Raw genomic sequence first — 12110 nt, forward strand, 5'->3', positions numbered from 1 at the left:
CACTGGGGGACCTTTCAATTATCGCACTTCCTAAGATCGTTGCCTAGCCCGGCTCGTAAGTTCCACTCTTTTTCGAGGAGCTTTGTCTGGAAGAGGGCTGGATCCGGAGTTCCTTATCAACCTCGTATAAATCCTTCTTGGATCTCCATGCCACAGAAGACCCTCCGTTCTTAGTAAAATGGGAGAGAGACTTGCAAGTTACCTTTTACTGAACCCCAAAAGGCGAGAATACTTTTGTTTGCTCAGAAATCCTCCCTATGCAGTAGGTACCAGGAAACCACATACAAAATATTGATGCGTTGGTATAGAACCCCATCAGTTCTGGCAAAAATATTCCCTCTTCAGACGGATCGTTGCTGGCGTTGTGGCCTCCATTCAGGTACCCTTCTACATATTTTTTGGGAGTGTCCTATGCTTGCCACTTTCTGGCAACCAGTGCTTAAGCTCATACATAAGTTCACAGACATTTCATTACAAGTAAACCCAGCTGCGGTCCTGCTTAACCTCACCCCATTGTCAAGGAAACGTTACCACAAATCCCTTCTCAAACACCTCCTTAATGCTGCACGGGCTTGCATTCCGCCTCTGTGGAAACAACAGTCTGCCCCAACGGTGGCCCAGTGGTTCGCAAGAGTGAAGGACTTAGAGCAAATGGAAGATCTAACCGCGGCTTTGCGGGATAAGTCAGAGGAACACAAGTCCAGATGGATTCACTGGGACCTCTTCCGCTTCTCGGATGAATTCCTCCAATATACCAAATTAAGATTCCTCTTCTGAGGTTCCCACTGCCTGACTGATGCTGTTAATGCCTTCTTCTTTGAGGTGACCTCTCCATCCCTCCACCACCCTTCCCCTTTTTCTTTCCTCCCTTCTTACCTCTGCCTCCACTCTTTCTTCTACTTCATTTCTAATTCTTTTAAAATAAATAGATGGAAATATGGTGTGTACAGGATAGCGTTCTCTACCCCATTTTAGACTTCCCTCTATGACGTGACTGATTTCCCTGGCAATTTAGGGATATCCCCCCTCGGACAGTCTCGCCTTTCTACAACCTGCTAGAGAGGTTTCATATGTGTAGAAAAGAATGTTTTGTATTTCTTATTGCCTTCAATATTGGTTTTGACCTTTTATAATATAGGACGAAGTATTGGTTGTACCTCACAGGCTTGACATTGATTGTTCTGAGAAGTTGCCTTTTCATTGTACCTGTGACACATCTTTAAATTTACATTTTTTTTTTAAGACCTGGAAACACAGGTGCCCCTTCAAGGAGGAAGAGGAGGAGCAATTTTTTTAAGACACCCAGACTAGATGCTTCCCTAGCACAGGTGTCCAAACAATCTGACCTCTCCTTCGAGGATGCAGACAATATCGGGGACCAAATGGACCGACGGTCCGAGACCCTTCTGCGCAGGGCCTGGGAGGCCAATGTTGCGGCCATGAGTCTAGCCTTGGCATCAGCCTGTGTGGCCAGGAACGCAGACATGTGGGTCACAAAGTTGATGGACCACATGTTGTGAACTTACAAGTCCAAACAGGTCTTGGACTCCTTGGAGGTGATTGGTAGAGCCATGGCCTACTTGGCAGATGCAGCAGTCAAAACAGTACGTAGGACCGCTAAGTTTGCGGCTCTTCTGAATTCTGCAAGGAGCACCTGGGATGGGGACAACACATCTAAGACACCTTTGTGTGGTCTACCTTTTTGAGGGTTCCCTACTCTTTGGTTCTGGGTTGGACCAGGCCCTTTCTAGGCCTACAGAGAAGGGCAAGAAGTTTCCGGTAAAGCCTAAGAAAGATAGGGGAAGATTTTTTTTCGAGGCCCCCAGGTTAAGAATCGTTTCAGGGATAAGAAGTAAGGCAAGAAATGGGGAGTTGGTAAGGGCAAGCAAAAAGGAAGCCTCCTCTTTTTCCGGCCCAAAATCCACTGACAAAGATACGAAGTAACGTCAGGGTGGGGGGGTTGGCTGTCTCACTTTCTCACTCAGTGGGAAAGGATCACTCAAAGCCCCCACATCCTATGGATTATAAGAGGGGGCTACAGGTTGGAACTACTATCCTCACCTCCCCCAAGCTTCCTTCTAACCCGCCTACCCAGGGATCAGCAGAAAGTGGTGGGTCTTCTTCAGAGCATTAGGCAGCTGGCAGAGCAGGGTGTTATAGTACTTGTCCCAGTAGAGCAACACGGTCAAGGGTTTTATTCTCACATCTTTGTGGTCCCAAAGCCCTTGGGAAAGTACCACCTTATAATAAATTTAAGAAGGGTAAACAGGTTCATATGGTACAAGAAGTCAGGAAGCATCTTCTGAAGGAGGTGTTTATGGTCACGATAGACCTAAAAGATGCCTATCTTCACGTCCCCATTTTCCCAGGGCACCAGGAATGTCTACAGTTTGCCATTCTGTCGTGTCAGGGCATGGAGCATTGGCAGTTTTGTGCCCTACCCTTTGGGCTGGCAGCCATCCCGAGAGTTTTCACAAAGATCCTTACAGAGCTGGTTTCATACCTCCATCTCCAAGGGATAGCAATGATCCCCTATCTGGATGACCTTTTGGTTTACGAGAGTCGCGATCTACTACTGTCCAACCTGGACAAAGTAGTAAGTACCTTGGAGTCCCTGGGGTGGTTAATCAGCCAGGAAAAATCCTCTTTGATTCTGGCGCAGACCAAGGTTCAGCTAGGGTTCCTGGTAGATTTTTGCGGCACAGAAGCTCGTGTTGCCCTTGGGGAAAGTAAAGGGGCTGATAGCTGCAGTCTCGTCCCTCCTAGAGGCAGAGGAGGTCTCCTTCAGAGGAGTTATGAGAGTCCTAGGGTTAATGACAGCTTGTATTCCTGTGGTGCCATGGGCTCCACTCCAGGACTCTCCAGCAGTTGATCCTATCCTCCTGGGGTGGAAAAAGGGGAACCTTAGATGAAAAGGTCTCCATTCCAGGAGGGTTTAATGAGTCTTTGCAGTGGTGGCTCAACCCTAAGAGGTTGGGGGAGGGTCACCTCTGGTCTCAGCTCCAACCCCTCAGGGTGACGACCGATGCCTGGGGTTGGGGGACCCATCTGGAAGAATGCGGGCCCAGGGTGTCTGGAACCAAGTTTAGAGGGGCTCTTCCTTTAAAGGCTTTCATAGAAAGAATCCGGGGGAAAGAGGTTCAGATAATTTCCGACAATTCAACCACGGTGGCCTTCCTAAATCACCGGGGGGGACACCAGGTCCCGCGCTCTTTAGGGCCTGACTCAGGAACTTCTGGAGTGGGCGGAACAGAGGATCCCCTCAATTTCAGCAGTGCATATAAAGGGGGTCTGCAATGTCGAAGCGGACTACCTCGGTCGACAGCTGATTCACCAGGGAGAGTGGGAATTCAACCCCGATGTGTACTCCCTTGTGTGTCAACGCTTCCGCAGACCGGAGATAGATCTCTTCGCACGCAGAGGGAAAAGGAAGGTGAAGAGGTTCTTTTCACTGTCCAGGGAGAAGGGATCCGAGGGGGTGGATACGTTGACAAAAGACTCAGACTTTCACTTAGCCTATGCCTTTCCTCCCTTGGCTCTGATCCCAAAGAAAGTGCAGAAGTTGAGTCAGTCCGAGGGCAGACTGTTATGCTTTGCGTCTATCTATTAAAGTTCTTGCGGTAAAACCAAGGAAGCTTAGACTTCTGTAGTGTAACAATGCTTTCCTAAACAGGAAAAAAACTGCACATACAACTGTAGAATACAACTCATAGCTTACAAAAATATGCCTACAAATATAAACATGTACAATATGTACGCATTACGTAAACTAAACAGTTATTCAACTTAGAGTTCAGGATGTAATGTCCTTCATGGTTCCTTGCTCAGTCCAACTCAAAATGGCTCCAACTGTTCTCGAGCTCCTCGCATCCATGTCTTACTTTTTGTCCTTCCAAACACATCTCCTTTCCGAACACGTTTCTTTCAAAAGACCCCGAGCCCCTCCCACCAATTTCCTGCATACCAACTTCCTCTGCTCAGCTCCAAAACCTATCCAACTGGTTTATTTGCATATCAATGAAGGGGAAGAGCCTCTGTAAACATATGCTCTTAAATAATATATCTAACTCCATATTTTTGCAATAAAATCACTATACAAATGGCCATAGCAACACGCAGACTGATTTTAATCGCTCCCTGGTGGCCCAAGAGGACGTGGTTCCCTATCCTGGGAAATTGGTCCTTGTCCCCTCCACAGCATCTTCCGGAGTGGCAGGACTTTCTCCTACAGGATCCAGTCTGCCACCCAAACCCTGGTTTCTTCAAGCTAGCGGCTTGGCTCTTACAAGGGAGAGCCTGCGGCAGAGGGGGATGTTCAGAGAGCGTAATTGACACCCAGAGTAGGAAGCCAGTTACCAGGCATATTTATGCCAAATTCTGGTGTCAGGCGAGGGGGACTTCCCAGCAAGAGATCCCTGCAATCCTGGATTTCCTCCAGGACGGCATGGATCAGGTTCTAGCAACTAAGATGCTCAGGGTCCAGGTGGCAGCCTTGTCCAGTTTTTTTGGACAGGAGACTGGCACTGAACCCACTGATCAAGAGATTGTTTGTCGGCTAGGGAGGGGATGTCCCTGGTGCAAATGAACAAATTTCCACCATGGGATCTTACCCTAGTCCTCGGAGCCCTGACCAAGGCACCATTCGAGCCCTTGGCTCATAGCCCACTTAACTTAACTTGCCCATCAGGGTGGAACTGCTGTCACCTCAGGATTTGGCATTCGGTAGAAAGGTTCTACAGGCTGTTGTCCCGCCCTAATGTAGGCCTGAGCTACTTGCTCTTCTTTCTGGGTTCTGTCCTGGAAGACGACTTGAGAAAATGACCAGTTACACTTGCCGGTAATGGTGTTTTTGGTAAGTCTTCCAGGACAGCAGCCAACAAGTGTCTGGGGAATGCCCAGGAAAAAGCCAAAGTCTACTTACCACCAGCTTGCAGACAACCAAATTGACCTATCTAACAGTAAGCGTTAAAAAAGGGGTTTAGTCCGCACGCATTTGCAAACGCATGCGTGAGCCACGTCACGGCACCCTTGTATCTGTGGTCCTAACACTAAACTATGAGTGTCCCCACAGTGGAGGCACATGCATTTAATGGATAAATGAGAGCAGGTGGACTGGAGGGGAGCCCACCCCTCGTTAAAGGTACAGGAGCACACCAAACACCAAGCAATAGCACAATGGCTGCAAAGGTGTCGGTGTGCTGCTGGACCAATACAAACACTCACGTGATAACAAAAACTTGCCACTCATTTATAGCTGGCTATCGCAGGAAGCAGCATTGGGAGGCTAAAAAAGGTACCAACAAGTGTCTGGGGAATGCCCAGGAAAAAGCCAAAGTCTACTTACCACTAGCTTGCAGACAACCAAATTGACCTATCTAACAGTAAGCGTTAAAAAAGGGGTTTAGTCCGCACGCATTTGCAAACGCATGCGTGAGCCACAGAGCCACGTCATGGCACCCTTGTATCTGTGGTCCTAACACTAAACTATGAGTGTCCCCACAGTGGAGGCACATGCATTTAATGGATAAATGAGAGCAGGTGGACTGCAAGCTGGTGGTAAGTAGACTTTGGCTCACTCACTCTCTCTCGTGCACTGGTGTGGGTCAATACCTTTTCACAACTGAGGAGCACAAGGAGGGGCGGGGGTTTTTGACTTTTTCTTTGATTGTGTTTCCTGTCAGGTGGGAGCAGTTATCTGTCAGGGTGCCCTCCTGGAAGACTTCCCAGAAACACCATTACCGGTAAGTGTAACTGGTCATTTTCTCCAGAGATAAAACTATAATTCTACCACTTTATAAAACTCTGATCAGGTCACATCTGGAGTATTCCGTCCAGTTTTGGTCACCAGTCCTCAAAAGGGATGTGCTGGAGCTGGAGAGTCCAAAGAAGGGCAATTAAATTAATTAGGGGGCTGGAGGACCTCAAATACGAGGAGCGACTACAAGTGCTAAATTTATTCTCGCTGGAGAAAAGACGCTTGAGAGAAGATATGATAGCTATCTCAGTGGTGATCCCAGCATAGGAAAAAAGCTATTCAATCTTGGGGGTTGTGAGAGGACACACAATGAGAATGGAGGAGAATCAGTTTAACCTTAAGCTGTGTAGGGGTTTTTTCACTGCCAGGGCGGTAAGAATGTGGAACTCTCTTCCACAAGTGGTGGTGGCTGCGGGGAGTATTGATATTTTTAAGAGACTCTTGGACATGCATCTTAAAGAACACAAAATACAGGGATATGGGAAATGATTATTGACACTGACACACATGCACCTACACAGGTCGGACTGGATGGACTATTGTCTTTATTCAACCTTACCTATTATGTAACTATATCCTGCGTTCTGCACACTGCACCCTTCTTCTGCATCTCATGTCCTGTGGTGACCTACATCCTTCTCTGGTACCTGGCACCCCAATGTGTGCATTCTGCACCTTAACCACATGTACTGCATTCTGCACACAGCACAACATGTCCTGCACCTTGCACCCCAAGTACTGCGTTCTGCACCTCACAAATTACTTGCCCTGCCCTAGGCGCCGATAACCCACGCTTCCCTTAAAAACTCTCTTAATTTTTTTAGCTGGCTCCTAGATTCAAGGCAAATTTGTTAAGCCCCACCTTAAGAGACTTCCCCTTCAGCTCCTCATCTCCTTCATTATGCAAGTCATGCTGAGATAATCTCCCATTGCCTGAGCATTTATCTCTGAGCTCCTTCTTGCTATTCCTCGTCCTGCCTGTTATTTCCTTGGATTGATTTTCTGTGTAGTGACCCCGGCTTCATCTCTTGGATGCGCTCGTCTGTTGCTTGTCCTGACCTTTATCCTGATTCCTGGCTCTCCTCCTCATCTCTCCTCCATATCCTCTTACACAGCTTTTCTCCACAACTGCAGTGATCCTGGGGGTGCAAACTTGGCACCAGCACTCAGCAAAATCCATCCACACCATTAGGAGCTCTGGAGAACATTGCCTGCTATTTACACTCCGTTCCTTTGCACGTCACCTGATCACATGAGAGCTTAATTTCACAGATTCCTGGCAGATTTCTGTATGGTAAAGGTCAAAGTTCACTCTTCAGTTTAGGAGAGGTAGGACACACCCAGGAACAATGATTTGGTTTGCACAGGAGCCTCACCTAGAGGGCCCCTCAAATCTTCCCCTCCAAATGTCCCTCCATCCAGAGCCTATATGTCCTATGACATCACACTGACCTCACAGCTCCTCCTCCCAATGTCCCTCCATCTGGCTTTTTTTCTGATGCTTTTAAGGTGTGGGTGGACCCTTGGTATCCTCACTAGCAAAGTAGGACTGTTGGTCCTGCATTGTATGTAATGACATCAGAATACCTGCAACAAGTTTTTAACTTGCATAGTGTGGAGGTCCTGTGTGGGTAAATTAAACCTCAGTCTGAAGTGGGGCTTTAATAAAATGGAAACCTGAAAGGTGAGGTGAGGAGGATTCTGAGAATATAATTTGATTTTGCTCTTTGTGTTCAGATCTAGAGTTTTCCTCCTGTGAAGTCTGGAGATCATATGACCATCACATTGCCTCCACCTCCCTCCCTGATAGAATAGAGAAATACAAAGAAGATTCTAGAAGTCACCAGAGAGATCATGGAACAGAGGTGAGCGGTGCTGGGAATTCTGGGACATTATCCAGTAACAGACAAGGGATGTGTCTGGATGGTGACTGTATCATTGTGTGTGTCAGGTTCCTATAAGGTGTCAGGATGTCACTGTCTATTTCTCCATGGAGGAGTGGGAGTATTTAGAAGGACACAAGGATCTCTACAAGGACGTCATGATGGACAATCAGCCGCCCCTCACATCACCGGGTAAGAGGAGACTTTATTGTAAAGGAGAGAGCAGTACGGAGGGTCCACCTAGATCCCCCATCATCTGATAAACACATAGAAACAATGTATTCAGTCAATGTGTGTGTTTCCTACAGATGGATCCAGTAATGGGAACCCACCAGAGAGATGTCCCCATCCTCTGTATTCCCGGGATTCCACACAGGAAGGTCACCCCATCCCTCACCATCATCAGGTAGATGAGGAACAATCACTGATAGTATCATTAGGATCTGTGCATTATGTGCATTGTTACAATTCATTTAATTTTTATTATATATTCAGAGTGGAAACCTGAGAGATTCTAAAATTGAATTTAAAGAAGAGATAAAAGAGGAGGATGATAAGGATGGGGTGATGGAGGAGTCAGAGTTTCTAAAAGAACACAAAGATCTGTACCAGGACACCATGGTGGAGACATCCAGCTATCCAAACCCACCAGAGAGATGTCCCTGTCCTCTGTATTCCCAGAATTCCACACAGGAAGATCACACCATCCCTCACCATCATCAGGTAGATGATTGACAGTTATTAGTAGTTCTGATTTATACACAGCATGTTTGTTACAATGAATGTATTTATTATATATTCAGAGTGGAAACCTCGGGGATGATAATATTGATGTTAAAGAAGAATATAAAGAGGAGGATGAGGAGTATGGAGTGATGGGGGAGTTTTCAAAAGGACACAAGGATAAGATGGTGCCACCTAATACCAGGAACCCACCAGAGAGATGTCCTCATCCTCTGTATTCCCAGGATTCCACACAGGAAGATCACACCATCCCTCACTGTTACAAGGTTAGTGGAACGGAGTATCGAAAACATGGACTCCTAGAGATAATGTGTGGATTTTTTATGTAATGTCACAATAATAAATCCTATTGTTTACGGATGATATTCACTTTTATTTTCTTGATTTAGAGTGGAGATCCAATCGATATAGAATTTGAGGTTAAAACAGAAGAAGAGAGGTATGTGAGGGATGATCAGCAGTCTATGGAGGAGGATGGAATAACGGGGACATTTATAGAGGAGGACACTCCTACAGAGATCAGCACAGGTGGGTCATTAACACTAAATACATTCCTCCGCCCATACTGCTCACTGATTGGTCCAGAGTAGGGCAAGGACAGGGTGATAATCTTCCTTCTCTGTGCCGCAGATACAATTTATGGATCTAGACTGTATTTATGGAAATTCTGGGGTTCAGTTGGCAGCAAAGGGTTGATTTTCACTATAGATGTTCCTCTACCTAGGCACCTTGGGCATGTGCTTTGGGTCTTCTGCCCCATGCCCAGGTCTAGCATGATCTCTGACAGAACAATTCTCCCAGGATTACTTGTTCTATTGTTTCATGGTTGTGCTAGGCAGAGGAATATGGCTGTATAGTTTCAGACCCACTGTCACTCAGTGCAATCTCAGTAGATGGGAGGCAGCAGCGTGGGACCTCTTCAACTTGTCTCATGTAAACATTTAAGCTTCCCCTGAATACCAATATTATGAGTCCTGACCCTTACACTGTATAATTTATATTGTACATTACATACTCCTGATCCCCGCACTATATACTCTATGGTGTACATTACATACTCCTGACCCCTGCACTATATACTCTATGTTGTACATTACATCATTCTGATACTATATAGTCCTATATGTTGTATCTTATACAATACATTGTACATTACATGATCCTGACTTCTTTTGCACCCATTTTCTACCAGCTGGACAATTTATATCGGATGATTTGATTGGAGCACAGACTAATTTTTGTCTTAAGGGCGTGTGCCTGGATCTTGTCTTGCATACTAACATTACACAGTTTTCGTGTCACAAACACAAATGTAGTGACGTACTACGAGGAATTTCAGCTTTTGAGTGCCATCCTATGGGCCCCTTCTGCTAATTTCGTGTTTGGTGAGCATTGATTCCGAGTATGCGTGTTTTGTACTTTCAACTTTTGTGTGACGGACTTGTGTACTGACCATACGAAAATCAGACAACAGACCATTGTCCGCCGAAAACTTATTAGCATGTCATCCAACATTTGTTGGCCAAAAGTAGGACAACAATTGTCAAAAGAAGCATACTAATGGTAAGAATTTAGGACAACAGCCTGCCAACAATCGGATCGTGTGTACGAGGCTTTACATGTTGATAATAATGTGATAACATCCTCACACTTTGGACCCTTAAACAGAAAGTGATAATGAGGGAGGACTCAATAACCTAATGATGGAGGTCTTCAGGATCAGTCCAGTCTTCATCTTGGTTGTTCTCACCCCATCCTCACTCTCTGACCTCTGGTGGGGCTCAGCCCCGCTGTTATTCATGACTAAATCATGGACTAAATAAGGAAGTGCAGGACTTCTTGTGTTGGGAAGATGGCAATGAGTGATAGAGGGGGTGGGGACACTCGTCCTATAATCCCCTCATCACTGTCACTCCTATAAAAGACAGTTCTCATTGTTTCCTCACTCTCTGACTAAGGTCCATGAATAAAGAAATGAACTGGTAGGAGATCAGAGGACCCATTTACTAGTTACCTTGAGGGGGGAATTGTAAGATCCTCAGAGACAAAGCTGCCTGGTGTGGGCGGAGTCCTGGTTTAGGGGAACCAATCTGCTCATGTCTAGTAATAATCTTTTTATTTCTATTTTAGTAGATGGACGGGAGATGAGGAAAACCTCAGAGGATTGTCTCACTTTGTCTCCAGACTGTAAAGTAGAAGATGAGGACATCACACAGTATAGTCCAGGAGAAAACCCGACTACCTCAAATGTCCATCTGGCACCAGACAGTGTAGATGGACCATCGTATTCCTCTTATCCTGAGGAACCTCAGACTGTGAGGGATGGTGCCGTCCTTCCAGCAGAGAAGAGGTTTTCCTGTACTGAGTGCGGGAAGGGTTTCCATTCTAAATTTGGTCTTAATGTGCATATAAGATCTCACACAGGAGAGAAGCCGTATTCCTGTCCTGAGTGTGGGAAATGTTTTTCACAGAAGGCGAGTCTTTCCACACATCAGAGATCTCACACGGGGGAGAAGCCGTATTCCTGTCCTGAGTGCGGGAAATGTTTTTCACAGAAGGCGAGTCTTTCCAAACATCAGAGTTCTCACACGGGTGAGAGGCCGTATTCCTGTCCTGAGTGCGGGAAATGTTTTCTACAGAAGTCCTATCTTTCCACACATCAGAGATCTCACACGGGGGAGAAGCCGTATTCCTGTCTTGAGTGCGGTAAATGTTTTTCAGTGAAGTTCCATCTTTCCACACATCAGAGATCTCACACAGGGGAGAAGCCGTTTTCCTGTCCTGAGTGTGGGAAATGTTTTTCAGTGAAGTTCCATCTTTCCACACATCAGAGATCTCACACGGGGGAGAAGCCGTATTCCTGTCCTGAGTGCAGGAAATGTTTTTCAGACAAGTCCAGTCTTTACAAACATCAGAGATCTCATACGGGGGAAAGGCCGTATTCCTGTCCTGAGTGCGGGAAATGTTTTTCACAGAAATCCCATCTTTACAAACATCAGAGATCTCACACGGGGGAGAAGCCATAGTCCTGTCCTGAGTACGGGAAATCTTTTTCAGGGAAGTCCCATCTTTACACACATCAGAGATCTCACACGGGGGAGAAGCCACGTTCCTGTCCTGAGTGAGGAAATTGTTCCTTGCTGAAGTCCTGTCTTCCTGTACATCAGGGATCCCACACCACCCTCGAAGTGTATTAGTGCCTTGAGTGCGGGAAATGTCTTCTATATGAATGTTGCTGGACATCACAGCTCTCATGTGGGGAAGAAGCACACCCTGATATGCACCTCAGATATACTCCATGGCTGATCTTCATCATGTAAGAAACAGTTCATAAGGAGATCAGAGATCACCAAAGACATTGATGAAGTGCTGTAAAATACAATTGATGGGCGGCTCATACAGGCCTGGTAATGTACTTTTATGTCATGGCTTTCTTCCAGATCCGCACCCATGCACACCCACACCCAGAAACCTCCACTGTCATTGGCTGCAGGACAAATTTGTCAGCAGGTCCCAGCCAATGATTTTGCCCACTACCCTGTTGATCACCTGCAGCCAATGACAAATCTGTGTTGTGTTTTGTTTTGTAAACACAGGGAGATATCTTGCTATTTTTTCTCTTCCTGAGTCCTTTTCGGTTCAGGAAGAGAAGAGAACACCACACTGTGAGTATAATCACCACACTTTACACGCACACACCTTAGATTGGCACATTTAACCCCATTGAT

General features: G+C 46.2%; 1 pseudogene; it reads left to right on the forward strand.

The window, feature by feature from the left end:
* The window catches only part of LOC141121920 (uncharacterized), a 103257-nt pseudogene that overhangs the window by 7540 nt on the left and 83607 nt on the right, over positions 1 to 12110 (forward strand).

Source organism: Aquarana catesbeiana, unplaced genomic scaffold (genome assembly GCF_042186555.1).
Source record: "Aquarana catesbeiana isolate 2022-GZ unplaced genomic scaffold, ASM4218655v1 unanchor234, whole genome shotgun sequence".
Lineage (NCBI taxonomy): Eukaryota > Metazoa > Chordata > Amphibia > Anura > Ranidae > Aquarana > Aquarana catesbeiana.